This window comes from Triticum aestivum, chromosome 3D, assembly GCF_018294505.1.
Source record: "Triticum aestivum cultivar Chinese Spring chromosome 3D, IWGSC CS RefSeq v2.1, whole genome shotgun sequence".
Classification (NCBI taxonomy): Eukaryota; Viridiplantae; Streptophyta; class Magnoliopsida; order Poales; family Poaceae; genus Triticum; species Triticum aestivum.
Genome location: NC_057802.1, coordinates 455,547,746 through 455,559,843, shown reverse-complemented (window position 1 = coordinate 455,559,843; position 12,098 = coordinate 455,547,746).

Sequence of the window (12,098 nt, the reverse complement as noted above, 5' to 3'; positions counted from 1 at the left end):
CCATTTTATTATTGCCTCTAGGGCATATTTCCAACATTACGGTGGGTGAACAAATTACTGCCGAGCAATTGATAGAAAAGCGCATAGTTATGAGAATATCTGAGCAATGATCATGAATATAGGCATCACGTCCGTGTCTAGTAGACCGAAACGATTCTGCATCTACTACTATTACTCTACACATCGACCGCTATCCAGCATGCATCTAGAGTATTAAGTTCATAAGAATAGAGTAACGCATTAAGCAAGATGACATGATGTAGAGGGATAAAATCAAGCAATATGCTATAAACCCCATCTTTTTATCCTCGATGGCAACAATACAATACGTGCCTTGCTGGCCCTAGTGTCACTGGGAAAGGACACCGCAAGATTGAACCCAAAGCTAAGCACTTCTCCCATTGCAAGAAAGATCAATCTAGTAGGCCAAACTAAACCGATAATTCGAAGAGACTTGCAAAGATATCAAATCATGCATATAAGAATTCAGAGAAGAACCAAATATTATTCATAGATAATCTTGATCATAAATCCACAATTCATCAGATTTCGGCAAACACACCGCAAAAGAGTATTACATCGAATAGATCTCCAAGAACATCGAGGAGAACTTTGTATTGAGAACCAAAAAGAGAGAAGAAGCCATCTAGCTAATAACTATGGACCCGAAGGTCTGTGGTAAACCACTCACACATCATCGGAGAGGCTATGGTACGTGTTGACGTAGAAGCCCTCTGTGATCGATTCCCCCTCCGGCAGATCGCCGGAAAAGGCCCCAAGATGGGATCTCACGGGTACAGAAGGTTGCGGCGGTGGAAAAGTGGTTTCGTGGCTCCCCCTGATGTTTTTAGGGTATAAGAGTATATATAGGCGAAAGAAGTACGTCAATGGAGCTCCGTGGGGCCCATGAGGGTGGGGGCGCGCCTACCACCCTGTGCACGCCCTCCTGCCTCGTGGCCGCCTCGCGGAGTTCCAGACTTCAACTCCAAGTCTTCTGGATTGCGTTTGTTCCAAGAAAGATCATCACGAAGGTTTCATTCCGTTTGGTATTCCGTTTCTGCAAAACACTGAAATAGGCAAAAAGCAGAAACTGGCACTGGGCCTTCGGTTAATAGGTTAGTCCCAAAAAAATATAAAAGAGCATATTAAAGCCCATTAAACATCCAAAACAGATAATATAATAGCATGTGAACTAGATTATTGACTCTAGTAAACCCTTTGGGTATTAGTCACATGGAGATGTGAACTAATCACATAAAGATGTGAACTATTGGTGTGAAATCACATGACGATGTGAACTAGATTATTGACTCTAGTGCAAGTGGGAGACTGAAGGAAATATGCCCTAGAGGCAATAATAAAGTTGTTATTTATATTTCCTTATATCATGATAAATGTTTATTATTCACGCTAGAATTGTATTAACCAAAAACTTAATACATGTGTGAATACATAGACAAAACAGAGTGTCCCTAGTATGCCTCTACTTGACTAGCTCGTTAATCAAAGATGGTTATGTTTCCTGACCATAGACATGTGTTGTCATTTGATGAACGTGATCACATCATTAGAGAATGATGTGATGGACAAGACCCATCCGTTAGCTTAACATTATGATCGTTGAGTTTTATTGCTATTGCTTTCTTCATGACTTATACATGTTGCTCTGACTATGAGATTATGCAACTTCCGAATACCGGAGGAACACCTTGTGTGCTATCAAACGTCACAACATAACTGGGTGATTATAAAGATGCTCTACAGGTGTCTCCGATGGTGTTTGTTGAGTTGACATAGATCGAGATTAGGATTTGTCACTCCGATTGTCGGAGAGGTATCTCTGGGCCCTCTCGGTAATGCACATCACTATAAGCCTTGCAACAATGTGACTAATGAGTTAGTTGCGGGATGATGCATTACGGAACGAGTAAAGAGACTTGCCGGTAACGAGATTGAACTAGGTATGATGATACCGACAATCGAATCTCGGGCAAGTAACATACCGATGACAAAGGGAACAACTTATGTTGTTATGCGGTTTAACCGATAAAGATCTTCGTAGAATATGTGGGAACCAATATGAACATCCAGGTTCTGCTATTGGTTATTGACCGGAGATGTGTCTTGGTCATGTCTACATAGTTCTCGAACCCGTAGGGTCCGCACGCTTAATGTTCGATGACGATTGGTATTATGAGTTTATGTGATTTGATGTACCAAAGGTTGTTCAGAGTCCCGGATGAGATCACGGACATGACGAGGAGTCTCGAAATGGTCGAGACGTAAAGATCGATATATTGGAAAGCTATATTCGGACATCGAAAAGGTTCTGAGTGGTTCGGGTATTTTTCGGAGTACCGGAGAATTACGGGAATTCACCGGGGGAAGTATTGGGCCTTCATGGGCCTAGTAGTGGAAGAGAGGAGGCAGGCCAAGGTGGGGTGCGTGCCCCCTAGCCCAAACCAAATTGGACTAAGGAGGCCGACCCCCCCTTTCCTTCTCTTCTTCCTCTCCTTCCTTTCTCTCCTACTTGGACTAGGAAAGGGGGAAACCTACTCCTACTAGGAGTAGGAATCCCCCCTTAGGGCGCGCCCCTTGTGGCCGGCCCTCATCCTCCTCCCCTCCTTTATATACGGGGGAGGGGGCACCCCATAGACACACAAGGTTATCTTTAGCCGTGTGCGGTGCCCCCTCCACAGTTTTCCACCTCGGTCATATTGTCATAGTGCTTAGGCGAAGCCCTGCGTCGGTACCTTCATCATCACCGTCACCACGCCGTCGTGCTGACGAAACTCTCCCTCGGCCTCAACTGGATCAAGAGTTCGAGGGACGTCACCGAGCTGAACGTGTGCAGATCGCGGAGGTGCCGTGCGTTCGGTACTTGGATCGGTTGGATCGCGAAGACGTTCGACTACATCAACCGCGTTACTAAACGCTTCCGCTTTCGGTCTACGAGGGTACGTAGACACACTCTCCCCGCACGTTGCTATGCTTCTCCTAGATAGATCTTGCGTGATCGTAGACAAAATTTTGAAATACTACGTTCCCCAACAAAACCTTGTCGACACGATGTTGGAGAAGCTTCTCTTCGATCAATGCTACCCCAACTCTATCTCGTATATCATCATTTTGGACCCGGTCCTTTCTTGTGTGGCCACACGTCCATCTCAATATGCGCATATCCGCTACATCTAACTATTGAACATGTTACCTTTTAGTCGGCCAACACTCAGCGCCATACAACATTGCGGGTCGAATCACCGTCATATAGAACATGCCTTTAGTTTTGTGGCACTCTTGTCACAGAGAACGCCAAAAACTTGGCGCCACTTCATCCACCCGGCTTCGATTCGATGGTTCACATCGTCATCGATATCCCCATCCTTCTGTAGCATTGACCCCAAATATCGAAAGGTGTCATTGTGAGGCACCACATGCCCATCAAGGCTAATCTCCTCCTCCTCATGCCTAATAGTACCGGAAACCGCACCTTTTATACTCGAATTTAGTTTTACTAATACTAAAACATTTCAATTTCAAGGTTTGTCTACATAGCTCTGACTTTGTATTAGCCCCATCCGACTATCATCGACAAGCACCACATCATCCGCAAAGAGCATACACCATGATATATCTCCTTGTATATCTCTTGTGGGCAAATTTGACAATTTTGACCTGGAAACGAAATAAATTCACAGAATGAACTGGGTGCGAAACTATTTCACATCCCTGACCCTTTTGTGTAGCGCCCGCCACGCCGGCGCCACACCCAACGGTGCAGCGCCTAGCTCCGGGGTGTTGCACCTCTGTCCACCGTGGCAGCCCACGGGCCCGCACCCAGTAATGTGCAACGCCTAGCCGGTAGGCGCTGCACGTGTAATGTGCAGCGCCTAGCCGCTAGGCGCTGCACTGTGACTTATCCAGCCACTTGGCTGGGCCCCCCTCCCCCACCCCCCCAACCACACACTCTCTCACTCTCTCCCCGAGCTTTGCCCCCTCTCCCACTCTCCCCCCTCTCAAATCTTCTTCCAAATCTTGCAAATTTGAAGAATTTGTCCGTGGATTTCGAAGTCAAACCCTCCCTCAAGGTAATAATCTCCGATCCCCTTTTTTTGATCGAAGTAAAGTTCTCCCGTTGCTCATTTGTTGGTAGTTTGGGGAAACCCTAGTTTTGTTTGGATCTAGAGATTTGCATGGAGATGTGAGATGTTTGTTTGCCAATATCTATGATTAGGCTTTGTTAGTATGCTAGGGTTATTCTTATGGGTGTTCTTATGTTGGTGCTAGGGTTAGGTTTAGGGCTAGGGTTATGGTTAGGGTTATGGTTATGGTTAGGGTTAGGGTTATGGTTAGGGTTAGGGTTGTTGTTTCATATATATATTAGGGTTTGTATTCGGTGTTAATCCATAGATTAGTACTCATGGAAGCAATGTTACCTTGTGTTCATTGCTTATAGGGATGGGAAGAACATGTGTGTTTGTTCATCATGGGGACAAAGACGCCTTTTTGAAAGGCAATAAAGAACCGGACCCGTATGAGTTTGACATGGTGTTTGATAGTAGTCCTAGCTATGCGGAGCTCTTGCAACAAGTTAGGAAAGATTTGAATTGGATGGACCCTAGTGATATCATTGAGTTGGAGGGAAGGCATAATGTTGGTTTTGGAATGCACATCCGTTGGAAGACAATACGTGTCAACTCGGAGCAACGTTGGGTTGCATACAAGGAGACGGTGGCCGAATCACTACACAAGGCTCTTGAGTTATTTGCAACGAAGAAGGTTGATTCAAGTTTGCATTTGGACTTGAACCGGAACCCCTCCCCTTTGGTTGCTAGTAGCCCCCACCCTTGAAGCAAGATGAAATTGTTGAACCTCTTTTGACCCAAGAAGTGAGGCCAACATTGAGCCCGTTTACAAACAACCAAGATGAAGCTTTGCAAGAGGACAATGATGAGTATGCGGACGATGACAATGAAGTTGATCTCCATGACAACAATGTGGGTGATCTCGACAAATATCATTTGCAAGAGACAATGGACCATTCCATCCCTTTTTCCCCTGCATATGCATCGGACTCGGATGACGATGGCCCCGATGAACAAGTTGATGCGGAGGGGTTCACGGTGAAGGAGGCCGAAGCTTTCAAGAAGGTATTTGGTCGGGATCATCGGACTACATTGTTCAAGGATGTTAGTCTCGCGGATGAAGCCGTGGTAGATGGTGACCAATGTGTACCTCTTGGGGTTAGGCCAAGCTCTCACCGTGATTTGGTAGACGACAAGAACCGGATTGCTAAAGGTTCTAAGTTCGACAGCTTGTTGGATTTGAAGATGTGGCTCGACAACTACTCGGTTACGCATTATCGTCCACACAAGGTGGTGCACTCGGACGTCAATGTGCGCTACACGGTTGCATGTGCATGTGAAGATGAAAAGGAGGTCCAACTTGGACTTACAAGAGGCCGTGGTGGTGGTAGAGGTCGTGGAAAGGAGGTCCAACAAGGAGTGGCAAGACGCCGTGGCGGTTGTCCGTGGATTGTGCGTGCAAGACCATGGAAAGGAGGTCCTACTTGGCATGTAGTGAGTTGTGTGCCAACTCACATGTGCCAAGGCAAAAGGGTGGATGGCAAGATTGTGTCCGAAGACCACAAACAACTCACGTCCGAGTTCATCGCTTACAGGCTCTCCAACTCAATATCCACACTTCCACAATGAGCGTCCAACATGTCATTGACCTTGTGAAAGCCATCTTTCATTACAAGGTGAAATACGGCAAGGCATGGAAGGCGAAGCAAGCCGCATTTAAGATGTTGTATGGTACATGGGAGGAAGCATACAACCGAATCCCTAGGTTGTTGTTAGCCATGGCCGCGACAAACCCGGGCATGGTTCATGTGGTCGAGCCTCATGGGCACCAAACAACGGTTCATGAAGGAAGGAAAGTCAGAGTATTTGGCCGTGCTTTTTGGGCGTTCGAGCAATGTGTGAGGGCTTTCAAACATTGTAGGCCGGTCATCGCAATTGATGGCACGTTCTTGACCGGACAATACAAGGGCACCTTGTTGGTTGCGATAGCAAGTGATGCCAATAACCGGGTGTTGCCATTGGCATTTGCTTTGGTTGAGGTGGAAAACAATGACAACTGGGAGTGGTTTCTGCATCTTTTGAGGACGAAGGTGTTACCCGCTCAAAGGGAAATTTGTGTCATATCGGATCGGAATCAAGGAATTCTTAACGCCGTGGAGATTGACATTCCCGGGCATGCTCCGTTGCACCATCGCTGGTGCATGAGGCACTTTTGTTCGAACTTCTATAGGGCATGTGGCCTTAAGGAGTTGGCCGATGATCTTCAAGATTGTTGTCTCGCTTTCTCCGATAAGCGCTTCGCCACTTTGTACAACAAATTGCTCGCACACAAAAAACTTGATCCCGGGGGTCAAGAGTTTCTCAATAGGCACATTCAATACCGGAACAAGTGGGCACGTGCTTTTGATGAAGATGGCCGGAGATACGGTCAAATGACAAGCAATATGGCCGAATGCTTCAATAGGGTGCTCAAAGGTGCACGTGGATTACCCGTGACGGCAATAGTTCAATACACATTTGACAAGATGAATGCGTACTTTGTAAAGTACTCGATGGAAACCGATGCACAGATAGCGGGTGAGAACCCACGGAAGTACAAGTACAAGTTCCCACCCAAAGTTGATGAATGGTTGCTATTTCAATCACGGAAGGCGGACTCAGAAGAAGCTATATTATATGACAATGAAGAGTGGAAGTACGAAGTGAAAGAGCCAGGAGGAACCACAAATGATGGCCGGCAACATGGAGGTCGGGCTTTCAAGGTGTCGTTAACACAATGTGATTGCTCTTGCGGGAGGCCATTGTTGCTTCATCTCCCATGCTCACATTTGTATGCCGCCGGCCGCGTTAGGAATGTGGACATCAATCACCCACGCACCGTGAGGGAGTCGGAGTTCTCAATCATGACGGTCAAGAAAACATGGGCTCCCCGCTTTCACCCATACTTTGACCAATCACAATGGCCGGAGTATCATGGAGTTCAACTATGGCCGGATCCGGAGTTGAAGGTTGTTAAACGGGGTAGACGTAAGACAAAGCGTCTTAGAGGTGACATGGACGGATGGGGCCATGGTGGGCGCCGCGAAGCGGGCAATGACCAATTCCAAGAGCCTCGTGAGAGCTCCCGTTGTGGGGAGTGCAAAGGTCATGGCCACAACAAAAGAAAATGTACCAAACCAAGGAAAAGGTCCAAGAAAAATGATGCAAGCACAAGCCAACATGGAGCTACACAAGGGAGCCAACCAAGTGGTAGCCAACCTAGTGGTAGCCAACAAGTGCCAAGCCAACCAAGTGGTAGCCAACAAGTGCCAAGGCAACCAAGTGGTAGCCAACAAGTGCCTAGCCAACCTAGTGGTAGCCAACAAGTGCCAAGGCAACCAAGTGGTAGCCAACAAGTGCCTAGCCAACCAAGTGTTAGCCAAAGAGGATCTAGGCAACAAAGAGGTCGGCAACTTGGACTTACAAGAGGCCGTGGTGGTGGTAGAGGTGGTGGTGGTCTCGTTCGTGGTGGCGGAAGAGCTCGACGTGGTGGTAATGGCCTTGGTGATGGTCTTGGCCGTGGTGATGGTCTCGGCCTTGGCGATGGTCTTGGCCTTGGTGGTGGACTAGGCCGTGGTGATGGACAACCGCCAGTTCGTTATAGAGGAATGTTTGGATACCTAGATGGACCGTTTTCGTATGTTCCTCACTAACTATGATGTATCATATGTTCTTGTTTTTTCGTATGTTCTTCTTTTTCATATGTGCTTCCATTTGTTCTTATTGTCCTTACTAACCATTATGTTCCACTCATTGTAGGTATGGCGGCTTCCCAACCCAACAAACCAACGATGAAGGAGGATGGCGAAGATGAGATGGCCGGATGGTGGGAGAAGGCTGCGAAGAAGCTTAGAGAGGAGGATGCAGCCAAGCTAAAGAAGAAGAAGGAAGAGGAGCTTGAGAAGGAGAGGAAGCGAAAATAGAGTGCGGCAAATGCGATGCGCGCTAGGGAGCAAGCGTTGATGAGGAAAGTTGAGGAGGCACAGAAGAAGCGTCAACAGGATTTTGAAGAAAGAACCATGAAGCTTTGGGCAATTGCAGCTGAAAAAGAAAAGAGGGATAATCAGATATTCATGGAGAGGGTGGTTAAGGAGGCTCACCTCATAAGAAAAAGGGAGGAGGAAGAGGAAGAAGAGATGAAGAAGAAGAAGGGAAAGGGGCCTTGCTCTACGCAATAGAGCTATGTCTCCTCTTCGATTTGGTTGTGAACTACTATGTCTCCAATGTGATTTGGTTGTGAACTACTATGTGCCGTGAACTACTATGTCTCCTCGATTTGGTTGTGTGAACTACTATGTGCGGTGAACTACTATGTCTCCTCCTTGATTTGGTTGTAAGAACTACTATGTGTCGTGAAGTACTATGTGTTATGAACTACTATGTGTCGTGAAGTACTTGGGCGCTGCTATCTACCATGTGGCGCCTAGCTGCTGTGGCTCTCTGGATAGCTAAAAAATTCACTAAGTCCAAGTCCAAGTGCCTCAAACTGTAAAGTACCTTCTGTTCTGGCTGCATAGCTACAGACCAGTGCAGCGCCTAGCTAGGAGGCGCCACACTGTACAGTGCAGCGCCTGGGGGCTAGGTGCTGCACTGTATAGTGTGGCGCCTCCGTGCTAGGCGCTGCAGAAACACTTAGCGAAATTTTTGCCTGAAACTAGAGGCATACCTTCTGTTGCTTGCTGGATACCTACAGACATGTGCAGCGCCTAGCCCGGAGGCGCCACACTCTATCGTGTAGCGCCTGCGCGCTAGGCGTTGCACTATACAGTGCGGCGCCTCCAAGCTAGGCGCTGCACATGTCTGTAGCTATCCAGAAAAGCAACAGAAGTTTGGCTAGTTACAGACATATGCAGTGCCTAGCTCGGAGGCGCCACACTCTATAGTGCAGCGCCTGCGAGCTAGGCGTTGCACTGTACAGTGCGGCGCCTCCAAGCTAGGCGCTGCATATGTCTGTAGCTATCCAGAAAGCAACAGAAGTTTGGCTAGTTACAGACATATGCAGCGCCTAGCAAGGAGGCGCCACACTGTACAGTGCAACGCCTAGCTCGCAGGCGTTGCACTGTTAAGTGTGGCGCCTCCGTGCTAGGCGCTGCACAAACACTTAGCAATTTTTTTGCCTGAAACTTGAGGCCTACCTACTGTGCCTCCTCCCCCCCTCTACTGGGTCTTTTTCAGCCACAGTTCAACAACTAGTATAACAAATATTCAGGTACGACATCATTTCTCCAAGTATAACAATTAGTATAAGAAACAAAGGGTTCACAAAAGACCTCATTTCATAGAAAGGACCATCACAATAAGTTCCAGTTTACCATAGAGCTACCACCACTCCAAGTTCAACGACATAAAAGGTACGACCACTCCAAGTTCAACGACATAGCAAATCGCACTCGAAGTTCAACATTATAAAAAAACTAAGATGACTAGTGCTTTCCACGCTTGCTGGGTCATCCCCCTCTTGACGCTTATCTTCTTCACCTTCCTAGGAAGAGGAACCCGCTCCGGCTCCGGCTCCGCCTCCGGTTTGACATCGTCATCCAAATAGTCATCCAAAGCCGCCATCCGCGAGGTGCCGACCGTCCTTTTGCCCCTTTGGGTGAAGTCTTCAGGTGTGTACTTGTTGATTCCCCTCCTAGGCTTCAACTCGTATGCAGACCGAGCCCGGTACGTCCCCAAGGTCATATCATCAACAACCTATGCATCAACAAAAGATATGGGAAGACCGTGTGTGAGGATATAGTTAGCAATGCATCAACAAATGGATATATATCGTCATGCCATACCTCTTGGGTGACCCCACCCACATCCTCATCCTCGAAAGGTTCACCATGGCTCTGCCACAAAGCGGGATCTGATGGTGTCGCCGACCTAGACCGTTCTGGTGATACATACTCGGGGTCACGACAACCGAAAAGGTTTGATAGCCGCCTTAACTTTTGGCCCTGGCGCTGCAACATGTACAAGTGAATGAGACATGGAACGTACCAACAAATGTTAAGTGCTAGTTTGAAGGATGTGTGAACCTTAATGAATTCTCGAAGTGCACCTTCCCCATCGCTTTTGCCAGCCGGGGTTGTTTCCAGAATAGTCTCGGTCTCGTCAGCTGCTTTCTTGATCTGGGCACGCTATGAACAGAAACGGTATCAAAGTGTTAGGCAAGCGAAGATGTGAAAAGTGCGAATGGAAAAGCAAAAAGGGCTAACCACAAAGTTCATCATTGGAGCTGAAGGGATCACCGAGTTGCCTTTCCTGACTAATGCGTTGTACTGGTGCTGGGCTACCTCATCAAAAACGGTGGGTTCTTCCAGAATCTCCTCAGCATACGCCGGCTGGCATACCTCCACGCGGGTACTTGCAAGAAACCATGCGAGATAGTTGTTGAACGCGATCGGGCAGTGCTCACGAAGCTGGGCTCGTTTTCCAGCCCTTGCTTGCTCCACACTAAGAGCGAACTGCACGACATACTTCCTGTGATGGCTGGCCCAATCCTTGATCTTCCGCTGCTTCTTCCTATCCAACCTGCAAGTTAGAAACAGAATATTAGCATCATCGAAACCGTCGAGAAGCTGCTAAGTGCTCAAGGTTAATTATATCTTACGCGTGTAGCAACTTGTCCGTGTCCTCCCACTCCGGCGGGTGTGGCTGGAACAAACCAAACTGGCGGAACACCCGATGTGGCAGGTGAAGCTCAACCGCCCAGTTGCATATCAGTGGGCACCGCATATGCCAGAGATCCCTATCCCTAATGCACATCGGATTAAGCCTGAACTCTATAGGGTTACCAAAACTCTCTCCTTTTCCATACGGCTCCCATTCCACCTGCAAAATGGGATTGAATGCAAAATTGATATCGAGTGAAGATACAAGCATGATAATCACTTATGCAAGGTCGGTTCACCTGCTCAGGCGTGATCGCGTCCAGCTCGCTCTTGTACAACTTGTACATTACAGAGGGATCATTCGTCGTCTCATTTAACACATCCCACTTGTAAGCCCAAGTGGGGAGCCGTAGTGGGTCGTATTTATCGTCCCAATCCTCGTACTTCACGGTCTTAGGTCGTCCAACCGGCAAACGCTCCCAGCTCCATATGGAAAGTGCGAGCAGACAACCACCAATACCTCTAGTGTGCCTACAACTGGCATCGTCCAACTACACATAAAAAAGAACATGGTCAAATTTGCCGCAAGAGCGCATTGATAATGTATCAATGAAGTGAAAAGGAAACAACTTCATACCTGTCGATACAAGTAAGCTAGTGTCGCCGAACCCCAACTCCATTTGCTATCGAAGACGGTCAACGCCTTCAGCCACATCCATGGAGCATTCTTGCCTGTGCCATCAGCAAACATTGTCCTCGATACCACGTACCACATGTAGACACGAGCATAAGTCTTCGCCATGTCCTCATTAGCATCATCGGGGCAATGAGCGAAGTTCGATGATATCCACGTGAAAGTAGCGCCCGCTGCGACTCTTTCCTTCTTCTTATCTTCCCTTTCTGGCTCCCGAGGCTCCGGAGGAACCATACCGATAAGGGCTTGCATCTGCGCGCGCCACCCTTCAGAATCGGTGTTCATACATAAAGGATTGCCATCGATAGGAAGACCGGTGATCATAGCGATATCCTGCAGCGTCATGGTCATCTTCCCGGTTCGAAGATGGAAAGTGTGTGTCTCCGGCCTCCAATGATCAATAAGCGCGGTGAGTGCTGCAGCATTGTTGGGTGGCGTCGACCGGCGGACCAACTCAATGAAAGGGAGAAGTCCTGCCTCCCTAACATAAGGTGTGTACCGCTCATCATAGCTCATCCCTCCAAGGCTGATCCCGTGAGACCGAAGCTTCAGAGGTGCAAGCTCCTACAAACAAACAAATCATACCATTACATATGGGGCATTTGTGTTTGAAAAAACATACGAAATTCATAACACCGGCCACTTTCAGTATTACCCGCTGCTGCACCGACATAGCGTACG